The sequence below is a fragment of the Lontra canadensis genome, unplaced genomic scaffold (assembly GCF_010015895.1).
Source record: "Lontra canadensis isolate GAN:19392208 unplaced genomic scaffold, GSC_riverotter_1.0 scaffold103, whole genome shotgun sequence".
Classification (NCBI taxonomy): domain Eukaryota; kingdom Metazoa; phylum Chordata; class Mammalia; order Carnivora; family Mustelidae; genus Lontra; species Lontra canadensis.
This window is the reverse complement of record NW_022631097.1, coordinates 6,628,994-6,641,086: the sequence shown is the minus strand read 5'-3', so window position 1 is coordinate 6,641,086 and position 12,093 is coordinate 6,628,994. Positions and strand designations below refer to the sequence as shown.

The 12,093-nt window shown below is 37.4% G+C and overlaps 1 protein-coding gene across 2 annotated transcripts in view; it reads right to left on the bottom strand.

Moving 5' to 3' along the window:
* The window catches only part of WASF3 (WASP family member 3), a 127,590-nt gene that overhangs the window by 62,573 nt on the left and 52,924 nt on the right, over positions 1 to 12,093 (bottom strand). For both annotated transcript variants that reach the window (XM_032838193.1, XM_032838192.1), the window contains exon 2: positions 8,686 to 8,779. The gene's annotated coding sequence lies outside the window, so the exon portion shown is untranslated. The remainder of the gene's footprint in view (positions 1 to 8,685; positions 8,780 to 12,093) is intronic.

Below are 12,093 nucleotides of genomic sequence, written 5' to 3'. Positions count from 1 at the left end.
TGTAATAAAGCCTCCATAAAAACCCAAAAGGATAGAGCTTCCAGGTTGGTGAGCCAGAATGCATTGCTATGTTGGGAGAGTGGCGTATCCCAAACCCCATGGGGACAGAAGCTCATGTGATGTGCCAGACCTCTAGCTATTCAACCGTATCCTTCAAAATATTTTGTAATAAACTAGGAATCTAGTAAGCAAACTGGTGTCCTGAGTTCTGTAAGCCACTCAGGCTAATTAATAAACCCCAAGAAGGGGGTCGTGGGAATGCCCAATTTAGAGCCAGTTGGAAGTGGAGGGAACAGTCTGGGCTTAAGAATGAAGTTGGGCAGGTTGTGGGGGAGGGGGCAGTGCAATGGGACAGAACTCTTAACCTGTGAGATCTGATGCTGTCTCCAGGGAGATAAATGTCAGAATTCAGCTAAACTGCAGGACACCCAGCCTGTGTCAAATTGCCTGATGTGTGGAAAACCCACACATTTGGTATCAGAAAAGAAGAAGTGTTGTGTGAAGAATTTAGTGTACAGGAGACACATCACAGAGTGTTCTTTCTTTACAATAACATTCCAGGAAATGCAAACTAATCTACAGAGACAAAAAGCAGATCAGTGGTGGCTCTGGAGGTGGGGAACTGACAGGAAGGAGGGATGAAAAAGGGCCACCAGGCAACTTCTGTGGGTAATGGCACACTACTCGCTTTCTTGTTGATGGTGATGATGTCATGAGTGTGCGCACATGCCAGAACTTACGAGACTGTACATTTCAAATAGTCACAGTTTACTGTATGTCAATTATGGCTCCATAAAACTTCCAAAAATGGATCAGTGGAGATGGATATGAAATGAGGACAGAAAATTAACTGGGAGATCCCTGAACATTTCTTTACTACTTAGTTCTAAAATGATGGCCAAGCCAAGATGACTCCATTGTGAGCCACAGACACAGGACTGAGTATCACCATGGAAGAGACAGACACACAAGAGAAATTTAGCACAGAGACAGGCCACTGCTCCAAGAGTATTTACAAAGGGCCAGTTCATGGCATCATAAGCAGCAATGAGCTCAGTTCCCTAAGGCAAGTTTTCTCCCTACACAATCCCCTCACCCAGAGGGCTCTGAACCCGCCAGCCTCATCAAGGAGTGTGTTACCGGAAACAGATTTCAAGCAGCTTAGCTCTCCAGCCCTTCGGGGAAGCAGCAAGCAGAAACCCTCGTTCCTCAAGATATGAGGCCTGGGGGAGCCATTAAGTCCCACTAAATCCGAGTCCTTGCAGCAGCCATCACCCCTGCCTGCTTGCCTGAAAGGGCTTCCAGGAGAAAGCCCACCTGCAGACCCACGGAACACCACCAAGTGCAAGGAAGCCACTACATGTTACTCCTAGGAAACAAACAAATGCTTCTTTGACAAATAAAAAAGAATTGAACTACCTCCCTTTTCACCTTAATTGGACAGCAAGAGAAGCCATTAACTAGTACCACATTGTGATGAACATGAAAAGCTCCTACACAGTTTACCACAATATTATTACTTCTAATCCACAAGAAGTATTTGTTAAATTAATGCCCTCTTAAACAAAAGTCAAACTGTCAGCTCCTCATTCAAGGTAATAATAAACAGGAGAACTATATACATTTTACAAATAGAATGTTAAATTAAGCTAAAAGGCATTGTTTTTATAACATAAAATACAACAGTAAACACTCAGAACCTAGAAACATCAACATTTTAACACGTGCTAGAGACACAACTTTCAGAAAAATGCTGATCTCAAAGAACTTTAAAAATTCAGAAATAATTTTTAGGTACTCAGAATTTACTTGATATCACCTATGAGGTAAGGCTTTAAAAGCTCTAGTTTTTGTTTCCAATTATCCAGTCAGCCGTAAATTAAAAGTTTTCTCAAAAATTAGTCATCACCTCCTCTTCTTGTTAAGAAGTATCACCTATTTTTCTCTACTTTACTCATTCACATCATTTGAGAATGGCATTCACCAAACAAATTTACAAAATCCAAAATGCATTAAAACTCGTTAAGTTCTTAGAGGAAACAGCAAACTATAAGATACAAAATTAGACAATTTGCCAAGCGTGTGACAAAAATATTATCACCAAACCCCAAAATACCCAGTTGAACCGTATGAAATTACCACTTTTGTTGGTAAAAACAGCCAAATGTTGGTAATTTCACATGAAAGAACACAATTAAAAAGCAATAAAATTAAAATAACAATAAAGCTGTGAAATCTAGCAACTGTTTCCCTACTAGCATACGTGCTACTACACTGAATTTCGGTGTTTTTCGAAACAAAAAGCATTCTGATGGCAATGTTTTTGGCAACAAGAAACTGCACTCACGAAAGAAAGTTAAGATCAATTAAATGGCTATTTTAGTTAACTATTCCCAATTGTTTAGGCCATGAAAGCAGGAAGAGAAATATGAGAGGGTAAAATTTCTCAAATTTGCAACCTATGTCCTTGGTCTCAAAACTTCAAGTCTGGCATCCTATCAACTCCATTCTTCTGAGCGTATTCCAGCAAGGAAGTCATGAGCACCACCCAAAGGATCAGACAGGGTTTCTAGGTAACTTTATAAAAAATCGACCAAAGAACCCAAATCATAAAGCTGACGGTAGTGGACTAGTTACAGATGATGAATGGGAACATTTGCATACAGAAGCATTTATATATAGTACGTCACCTATGTCCTACATGCTACAACTTAATGGCACCCACTTAACAGCTAAAGAGGTCAGGGCTCAAAAAGTAACTTATCCCAGGGGACAGCACTAGTAAAATACAAAAGAACTTAAACTCAAAACTGATTTCTGTCAAATGCCAATTTTTTTTTTTTTAAATTGAGGTTTAACATATATAGTTGACCCTTGGACAACAAGAGTTTGAACTGCACAGGTCCATTTATACGTGGTTTTTATTTTTGTGGTTTTTTTTTTTATAAATATGGTACAGTACTGTAAACATATTCTCTCCTTATGATTTTCCTAGTGACACTGACATTTCTCTCACTTACCTTATTGTAAGAATACAATTTCTAATAAATATGACATACAAAGTAGATGTTATCAACTGCTTATGTTATCAGTGAGGCTTCCAGTCAACAAAAGGCTATTAGTAAAGCTTTTGAACAGTCAAAAGTTATATGCAGATTTTCAACTGTGTGTGGGTTGGCACCCCAACCCCTGTGCTGTTCAAGGGTCAACTGTGTTAGCTGCAGGTGCACATCATAGTGATTTGAAATTTGTATATAAAAATGATCATCACCACATGTAGTGACAACAACTTTTTTTCTTGTAATGGGGACTTTTAAGATTTATTCTGTTTTCACAATTTTCAAATATGCAATACAGTATTACTAACTAGAGTGGCCATGCTGTGCATGACATCCCCAGGACTTACTTGGAAGTCTCTACCTTCTGAACCCTTTACCCATTTCTCCCACCTTCGACTCTCTGCCTCTGGCACCCATCTATCTGTTCTCCGCATCTATAACCTTGGTTTTTTGTTTTTGTTTTTTAATTCTTCATATAAGCGAAATCATACAGCATTTGTCTTTATTTCACTAGCGTAATCTCCTTAAGTTCCAACCAGGTTCCCTCAAATGGCAAGATTTTATTCTTTTTTATGGTTGAATAGTATTCCGTTCCAGTTTCCACACACCGTATCTTCTTTATTCATTCATCTACTGATGGACACTTAAGCTGTTTGCATATCTAGTCTATTGAAAATAATGCTGCAATGAACACAGGGGTACAGATATCTTTTCAAATTTTCGTTTTCAATGGATAAATACCCAGAAGTGGAACTGCTGAATCATAAGGCAGTTCTACTTGTAGCTTTTCGAGGAAGCTCCAGACTGTTTTCCACACTGGTTGCCCCAATTTACATTCCCAACAGGGCATGAGGGTTCCTTCTCTTCTATATTGTCACCAACATTTATTGTCTTTTTGATAACAGCCATTCTAATATGTGTGAAGGGATATCTCACTGTGGTTTTGATTTGCATTTCCCTGATGATCAGTGATATTGAGCATCTTTTCATGTACCTGCTGCCCATCCAATGTCTTCTTTGAAAAAAATATTTATTCAAATTTTCTGCCCCCCTTTTAATATTTTTCTTGCTATTGAGTTGTATGAGCTTTTTATATATCTTGGATATTAACCTCTTATCAGAGATATGAGTTGCAAATATTTTCTTCCCTTCAGTAGTTTGCCTTTTCATTTTGCTGATGATTTCCTTTGCTGTGCAGAAGCTTTTTAGTTTAATGTAGTTCCTTTTTTTTTTTTTTTGCTTTTGTTGCCCTTGCTTTTGGAATTCAGATCCAAAAAATAATCGCTCAGACCACCTATACTTTCTTGTAGAACTCTTATGGATCCAGATCTTACATTCAAGTCTTTAGTCCATTTTGAGTTAATTTTTGTGTATGCTGTAGAGGTAGTGGTCCAGTTTCATTCTTTTGCATGTAGCTGTCCAGTTTTCCTCACACCATTTGTTGAAGAGACTGTGTCATTGTATATTCTTGGCTGCTCTATCATAAATTGACCATATACGCATGGATGTATTTCTGGGCTCTCTATTCTAGTCCACTGATCTATGTGTTTGCTTTTATATTAAGACCATAATGTTTTGATTAGTATAGCTTGGTAATATAGATTGAAATCGGGGAGCACGATGCCTCTGGCTTTGTTCTTTCTCAGGATTGATTTGGCTATCCAGACAGGATCTTTTGTGGTTCCATACATATTTTAAAATTAGGTTCTATTTCTATGAAAAATACACTTGGAATCTTGATAGGGTTTCCCCTGAATCCGTAGATTGCTTTGTGCAGTAGAGGTATTTTAAAAACATTAATTCTTCCAACCCAATTCAAAACCAGCTCTGTAAGATATCAAAGTCGTATAACATTTCTGCAACTAAGACCCTCTTTTAGCATCACCATTTGAGCACCCACTGTCTGCTAGAAGCTCTATTTTTTTTAATGTTTTCAGCAGCTCGTCAAGATTATCCTCCTTTTAGATGAGGGAAAGGAGGATCAAGGATTTAAGTGATTTTGCTCAAGAGCTTAAGCCTGTATGTTTTTAGCATTTGAACCCAAGATTTTCTATTAACTCCTAAACTTACACTCCCTCTACTGTACCGCTACTCTGCCGTACCTAGTATCTAGCACCAACTGATATGGTCGATAACACGCACAGCTAACCCTGGAACTATATAGGTTTGAACTGCACAGGTCCACTTGTAAGTGGATTTTTTTCTATTACAACAGTACAGTATTGTAAATGGATTTTCTTTTCCTTATGATTTTCTTAGTAACATCTTTTCTCTAATTTACTGTAAGAATACAGTATACATACACATAATATAAAAAATACATGTTAACTGTTTATATTATTGGTAAGGCTTCTAATCAAGGCTCTCAGTAGTTAAGTTTGGGGGAGCCAAACGTTCTAAGTGCATTTGACTGTGTGGGGGTCAGCGTCCCTAACCGCTGCACTGTTTCAAGGGTCAACTGCAATTAAAATGGAAACGCACACAACTATTAAACCATATATTTGTTATCGCTTCTTGGCCTTTTGGCTAAGATCAAGGGTAAACTATATATTTGTTTACATTTGTAAGCTATTCCACTGAGGCTGAAACACTATATGCCTGCAAGAGACTTAGGAATGATTCCAGTAACACCATCTGGAGACACACTGTCTCGCCATACAACTATTCTAGGCAATTAGGACAAGGACTCAGGGTTTCCTCAATTCTTATTTGCCAAAGATCATAAAAATATGTATATGGAAATTACCTAGCACAAATCAACGGGCATAATACGTGGCTTACATTATTATACAAAACGTGTCAATGTATTCTAAGATACGGACAACAAGCATACGAAGTAATTTTAACTCATCCAAAGATATATGATAGTTATAATAGATTTACCAAGTAATTTTGTACCCTGCCTTAGAATTTAAAGAAACATCTTAGCATTGTTTCAAATAGCCTTTTTCTTTAAATCAAAAACCAAGAGCTATTTAATGAAGTTTAAACCAATGCATAACTTTTAAGTACCACACAAAGCTTTCTGGTTATATTAGAAGAAAGAAGAAATGCTGAACTGAGACTCTCCCATCAGATCATGCTGACTTTTAACTTTAGAGAAAACAGTAACTTAAACCTACAAGTCATATAAATGTGGCCTTGCTCTTATGACTTTCAGATCATAACCAAAGAAACCAAAATGTAGTAGATACTGTCTACAGGCATTCAATATTTACTCCCACCCCCACTGTCTCCTTCCCTATATTACAGAGACTATAAGGCTAAAAGCTCATTTCTCAGGTCTCTTGCCATGGAATTTAATTTTTCTTCTTTCTGTATCTATATTCATTTTATCTCTTTTTTTGCTTTATTGCACTGACTAGGACAATTCTGAGTAAGAACAGTAAGTGACCATCCTTCCTTATTCCCAGTATGAGGCAAAAACATTAAGTCTTTCACCAATAATTGTAATTACTAGCTGTAGGTCTTTCATAGATACCTCTTATCAAGTTGAGAAAGCTCCTACTTTTCTGAGTTTTTATCATGAATAAATTAGGTCTATTGTCAAATGCTCTTTCTACACCTAGTGAGATGATCATACAGGTTTGAAGAATTCTGTGTAGTTTGTTGATATTGATTGAATTACATAATTGATCTTCAAAAGAAGAACCAATGGCACTTTAGCATGATGTATTATACTTTTTATATAAACTTTATTCAGGTTGCTAGTATTCTGAGAAATACCTTTTTTTAATATCAGAGTAATAATGGCATCCTAAAATAAATTAGTGTTCCTTCTATTTTCTGAAGATTTTGTATATAATTGGCTTTACTTCTTTCTTAGTTAAGTTGGTAGAATTCACCAGTGAGTCCAATTGGGCTTTGAGGGTTTTTTGGGGGAAGAGAGGGGTTAACTACAAATTCAACTTCTTGAATAAAGAGCTATGCATGTTATCCATTCCTTCTAAAAGGATTTTTAGAATATGATATTTAATTTCAAAATATTTGGAGATTTCACAGATAATATGATACCGACTTCTAGCTTAGTTTCAATAAGGTAAAAAAAAAAAAAAAAAGACATATTCCTGAAAAATTACCTATAAAGGGAAAGCATGGAAATCAAGTTAAATACCTTGTGACTTTGATGAAATCTGTCCATATATCTAAGTTATCATAATATTCCCTTGAGCTTCCTTTTGTAGAATCTATATTGATGGTCTCTCTTTTCTGATATTAGGAATTTTTGCTTTCTCTTTTTTTCCCTGATTAGTACAACTACAAGTAGATCAATTTTTATTGATCTCAAAAAGAAACTCAGCTTTTGGTTTCATTGATCTTTTTTCCTACAGTTTTTCTATTTTCTGTTTCAATGATTTCTGCTCATATCTTTGATAACTTCTTCTCTGCTTGTTCTGAGTTTAATTTGCTCTTTGCCCTCTAATTTCTTAAGGTAAAGGTTTAGATTGTTGTTTCAAAGCTTCTGTTTCCTATTATAAGCATTCAACACTATAAATTTCCCCTGGAAGTACTGCTTTAGGTGAATCCCATAAATTTGGATATGTTGTATTTTCATTTTCATTCAATTCAAAATATTTTCTAATTTCCCTTGTGACTTCCTCTTTGACCCATGGGACTTTCAGAATGTGATATTTAATTTCAAAATGTTTGGAGATTTCAAAGATATCTGATAATGATTTCTGGCTTAGTTTCATTATAGTCAAGAAATACAGATATATTCCTGAAAAGTTAGCTGGAAAGGGAAAGTATGAAAACAAAATTCAAATTTCTGATAGTAAATTAATGAAATGATTTGTCTACGAAGTGAGACAGAATTGAAGATCAAGTCTTCCAGCATCCTTTCCTCTAAAGGATATTAAGAGCATTATGTTCTCTCTAAAGCCCATCTCAAAATCAACAGACTTGTTATTTTCCTTCTACCCTTCCAAAAAAAATTAATAAATGAAAGGAAGAAAAAGACAATTTCACATAGATCATCTCATTTGATTTTTACAACTCTATAAAACAAATGATAAACATTTTGTACATGGAAATGAAGCTCAAAGGAGTAACTCGTCTTACTGGTTGGCCATATTTCATTACTCTTGAATTATCCCTTGAAGATAAAGCTAATATAGATCATTTAAATCTCTAAATAATTCAAAACCTCATTTCAGCCCCTGTTGGAATCAACACCACCTCAGTTCAGAGTAAGTTGTAGTAAAATCCAACGAGGTTTAAGTTTTATCATCTTGACTGCTCATATCCATTCATTATTAACAAAAATCAGATAATAAAAAACTAAAGCCTAGGGATAAAAAGTAAATGGGAAAAATATGAGGAAGGAAAAATGAGACCCCAGTTTAATAAGTCATAAACTATATAGCCACTTTTGTTTTTCACACAAAAATTAATATGAAATGAATATATCAAGTTACATTTTTTCTCTTTCAAATTCTTGAACTGTTGATTAGGAGTTAAAACTCTAAAATATTATCTGCTATTAATATTTATAGATTAAAATATATTAATATGTAATATTTTGAAATATTAAACTATTTTATAGTATTCCATTTCAAATTAAAATTCTGAACTACAATGTTAAAGAAATTAATTGGCTTTAAGGGTAAGAGGTACACATCCTTACCGTATAACTGCTGACTTATGGGTTACAGAAATTCCCCTCAGGCAGCATCACCACTTTGGCTCAGGTATCAATAGTACAGCAATCAAAATTAAAACTGAAAAAAAAATTAAATAACAGTAAGTAAAAAGCATTCAAGTCTTCATAAAAGTCTTAAATTCAAATTTCACATTTAAACGATTTCATCAAGGGAGTTCTAGTCCCAGAACTAGTTTTTTTAATTAGTTTAAGCCAGGAGCTAATAAGGTATGTGAATTCCTGTATAATTCCAACTCCCTATCCTGGAATGAGCTCTGAAATTAACATCAAGAAATCAGAGTAAATAGCTTAGGGGCAGAAAAACAAAAAGCCAAGCATATTACAGGTATATTCAACTGAATAGCTCAGTTCATAGATTCAACACACATACATTTAAGGTTTTAGTACTGCCCACAATGAACTGAACATTGATGATTCACACAAGAACTCTATCAGACAAGAGCTTCTGTACCAATTTTTCACACAAAAATATTAGATTCAGGGGCGCCTGAAGTTAAATACAGGTGGTGCAGTTGGTCAAGCGTGGACTCTTTGTTTCGGCTCAGGTCATGATCTCAGGGTCCTGAGATTGAGCCCTGGCATCAGGCTCTGGGCTCCCCAGAAAGTCTACTTAATGACTCTTTCTCTCTCCCCCTATTCCACACCACCCCCCAAATAAACAATAAATCTTTTTTAAAAATCTGTTTAAATTCAATAAAAATCTCGGTGATCCCTTTCTAAAGACTTTAATAGAATGTATGCAGATAAAGCAGTATCAAAGATTTAATACCTGCTGAATCTACCCTAAGAAGTGCTTCCAGAATACCAGATATTCATAACAACAAGACTCTAGATCAATCTGATATTGTTTATAAATGCTCTGGAGCTAGGCGGTACCAGAAAGGATGATAGAGTTCCCTACCCAGAGTTATGGCTCACTTAGGAAGAATACGCAGAAGAAAAATTTGGTGACCATTGTTCGTTAATTCAGCAGAAGTTTACCAAGCCATCTTGTATGAGTAAGTCTCCCCATTGTAAGGCAACAATGCAGACACAAAAATGAGTAAGAAAATGCCTGCTCATCAGAGAACTCACAGTCCTGTGATGGTGACCAATGCCTGCCAGTAATTATAATACAATAAGGTAGCTGTGTGAAAGCAAGAGCGAGGCGGTGGAGTGGGATACATCCAACAGTCTCGAGGGACAAGGAGCAGGGAGGAATGAGGCCAGGCAAAGGCCATGCAGGCACAGAAAGGGAGCTGTGTACAATTACCGAAAGGGAAAGCAACTTTGAGTCTCCCGAAGAGGAGTCTCTGGATATGCATGAATTATACGTAGGCCGGTTGGATGAGAACATACACAGCTGAGACTGTCACTATCATTTTGAAAGTAGGGGAAAAAACAGATCATTCAATGATCCTCTAATCTACACACGTCCCACGAGTTTGCTTATTTAAAATTAAAAGCAGCACCTAATTTTCTTCCCCTTCCTTAGGAGCAGCTGTAGAGCATGCTCTTGATTATGCACAGTAAAAGAAAAGTGAGTTTTTCCTAAGTAATTTGCATTAGTGATCACCTTATTTCCAAACAGAGAATCAGCCCTAGGTTTCTGATTCTCCGGGCCCAATTTTAACCTCTACCAGATCACCTTATCTGCATGATTCTGAAAGCAACTAGCCCGGTACATTCCACGTTAGACATGGTCTGTCTAGCTAACTGTGGAGGAAAGGGTCCGATGCGCATGTTTTCAGGATGACCATCTGTTTAGCAATCATGTCAATTCTTCCTTTGGGAAATACAACTGTGAGTTTTCCCACTTGCCTAAAATGCTATGTACTATTAATTTGGTAACAGCTATCACTTGGTGATAGCTTTAATCAGGATTAAGCACAGCGCTCACATGTCACATACATTTTAACTTAATCCTCACAACCCAGGTAATATCCATCTCCATCAAAAAACGAGGAAACCAAGGACCAGAAGGTGACATGCCCAGGATGACAGAGCCTGGAGGAAGCAGGGTCAGGATCGGTCTGTCTGGCTGCGGTCACTCTTCTGTATGAGCCACCTTCTGGACATGTAGACGTGCATTTTTCTTTCCTGCTCGGCTGCTCCCATGCCTTACTTAAGTCAGGAACCATAACAGTCTTGAAGAATCAACTAGACTTTGTGAGTGTGGTGCTTAATTTTACAGGGTAGAGCATATCTTTAACTCCTCTGAAGCTACAGTTTAAGGTTATTAAGTGTGAAATCCAGCACCTCTACTTAGAGGTGTCAGGGAAACACATTTATATGCAACACCAGAACTGAAATTCTATTCATGTCCCATGGTTAAGCTCTGGATGGTGCTGAAAATGCTTCTCTGTGGCCGTGGTCTAAGAGCACGGTTGCCCTGTCACTTCCTACCACCGGGCCCACATCCATGATGCTTCCGCAGCATGAAGGCCTTCTTCTCGATTCCATGCATCCCTGTTGTGCCTAGCCTTCAGAATGCAACCAATACAGCCTCCTCCCCCCCATCCATTCAGCTCTTTATCTGCTCAATAAACACTTATTTATTGTAGTGATGTGTCAGGCACGGTGTGTGTCCCCACCCTGGAAGATCAAAGCCCAGTCCTACAACAGCAACAACCTCTTGGTCCACCAGAAGAAAAGCGTACAAACAAGGAATTAGTATTCAGTGAGATAAAGGCATATACATGGTATTAAGAGACCACAAGGGAGGGAGCGGAGCCACTGAGGGGAGGGAGTGGCAGGAAAGACATCACAGCCGTGGTAACATAGGTGCCTTAATTCAGAGGACAGATGATGATGACCTAAAATAAGATAGGAGAATTTTTTAAAGGGAACAAACCTTAGAGACATAGGTGGTGGGTGATGAAGTCGATGGGATGCTAGGTAATGTCTCTCAGAAGACAGAGTACTGTCCGGCAATAATGGATGTGTTTTATAGACCAACACCATCCAAAATGGCAGCCTCCAGCTGCACAGAGCACTTGACTGAGCACTTGTAATGTGGCTAGTGTGGCTGAGAAACTGAATTTTTAATTTTATTTCATTTTAATGAATGTTAATTTAAATAGCAACACATGACTAACAGCTACTGTGCCGAACAGTGCAGTTCTTAACAATTCAGGCTTGAGACACTGAGTTGAGGGGTTATTACCAGTATCTGGGGAAAGGAATACCAAGAGAAAGGTATATGAACACTCAAGTATTTGCTGAATAGATGAATGAACAAGCCAATGAACAGAGGTACAAACTGGATGATCTGTAAGGACTCCTCCCCCTAAAATTCCATTCAGGGGCGCTAGGTGGCTCAGTCGGTTAAGCATCTGCCTTTGGCTCAGGTCATGATCCACGGTCCTGAGATTGAGTCCAGCATTGGGCTCC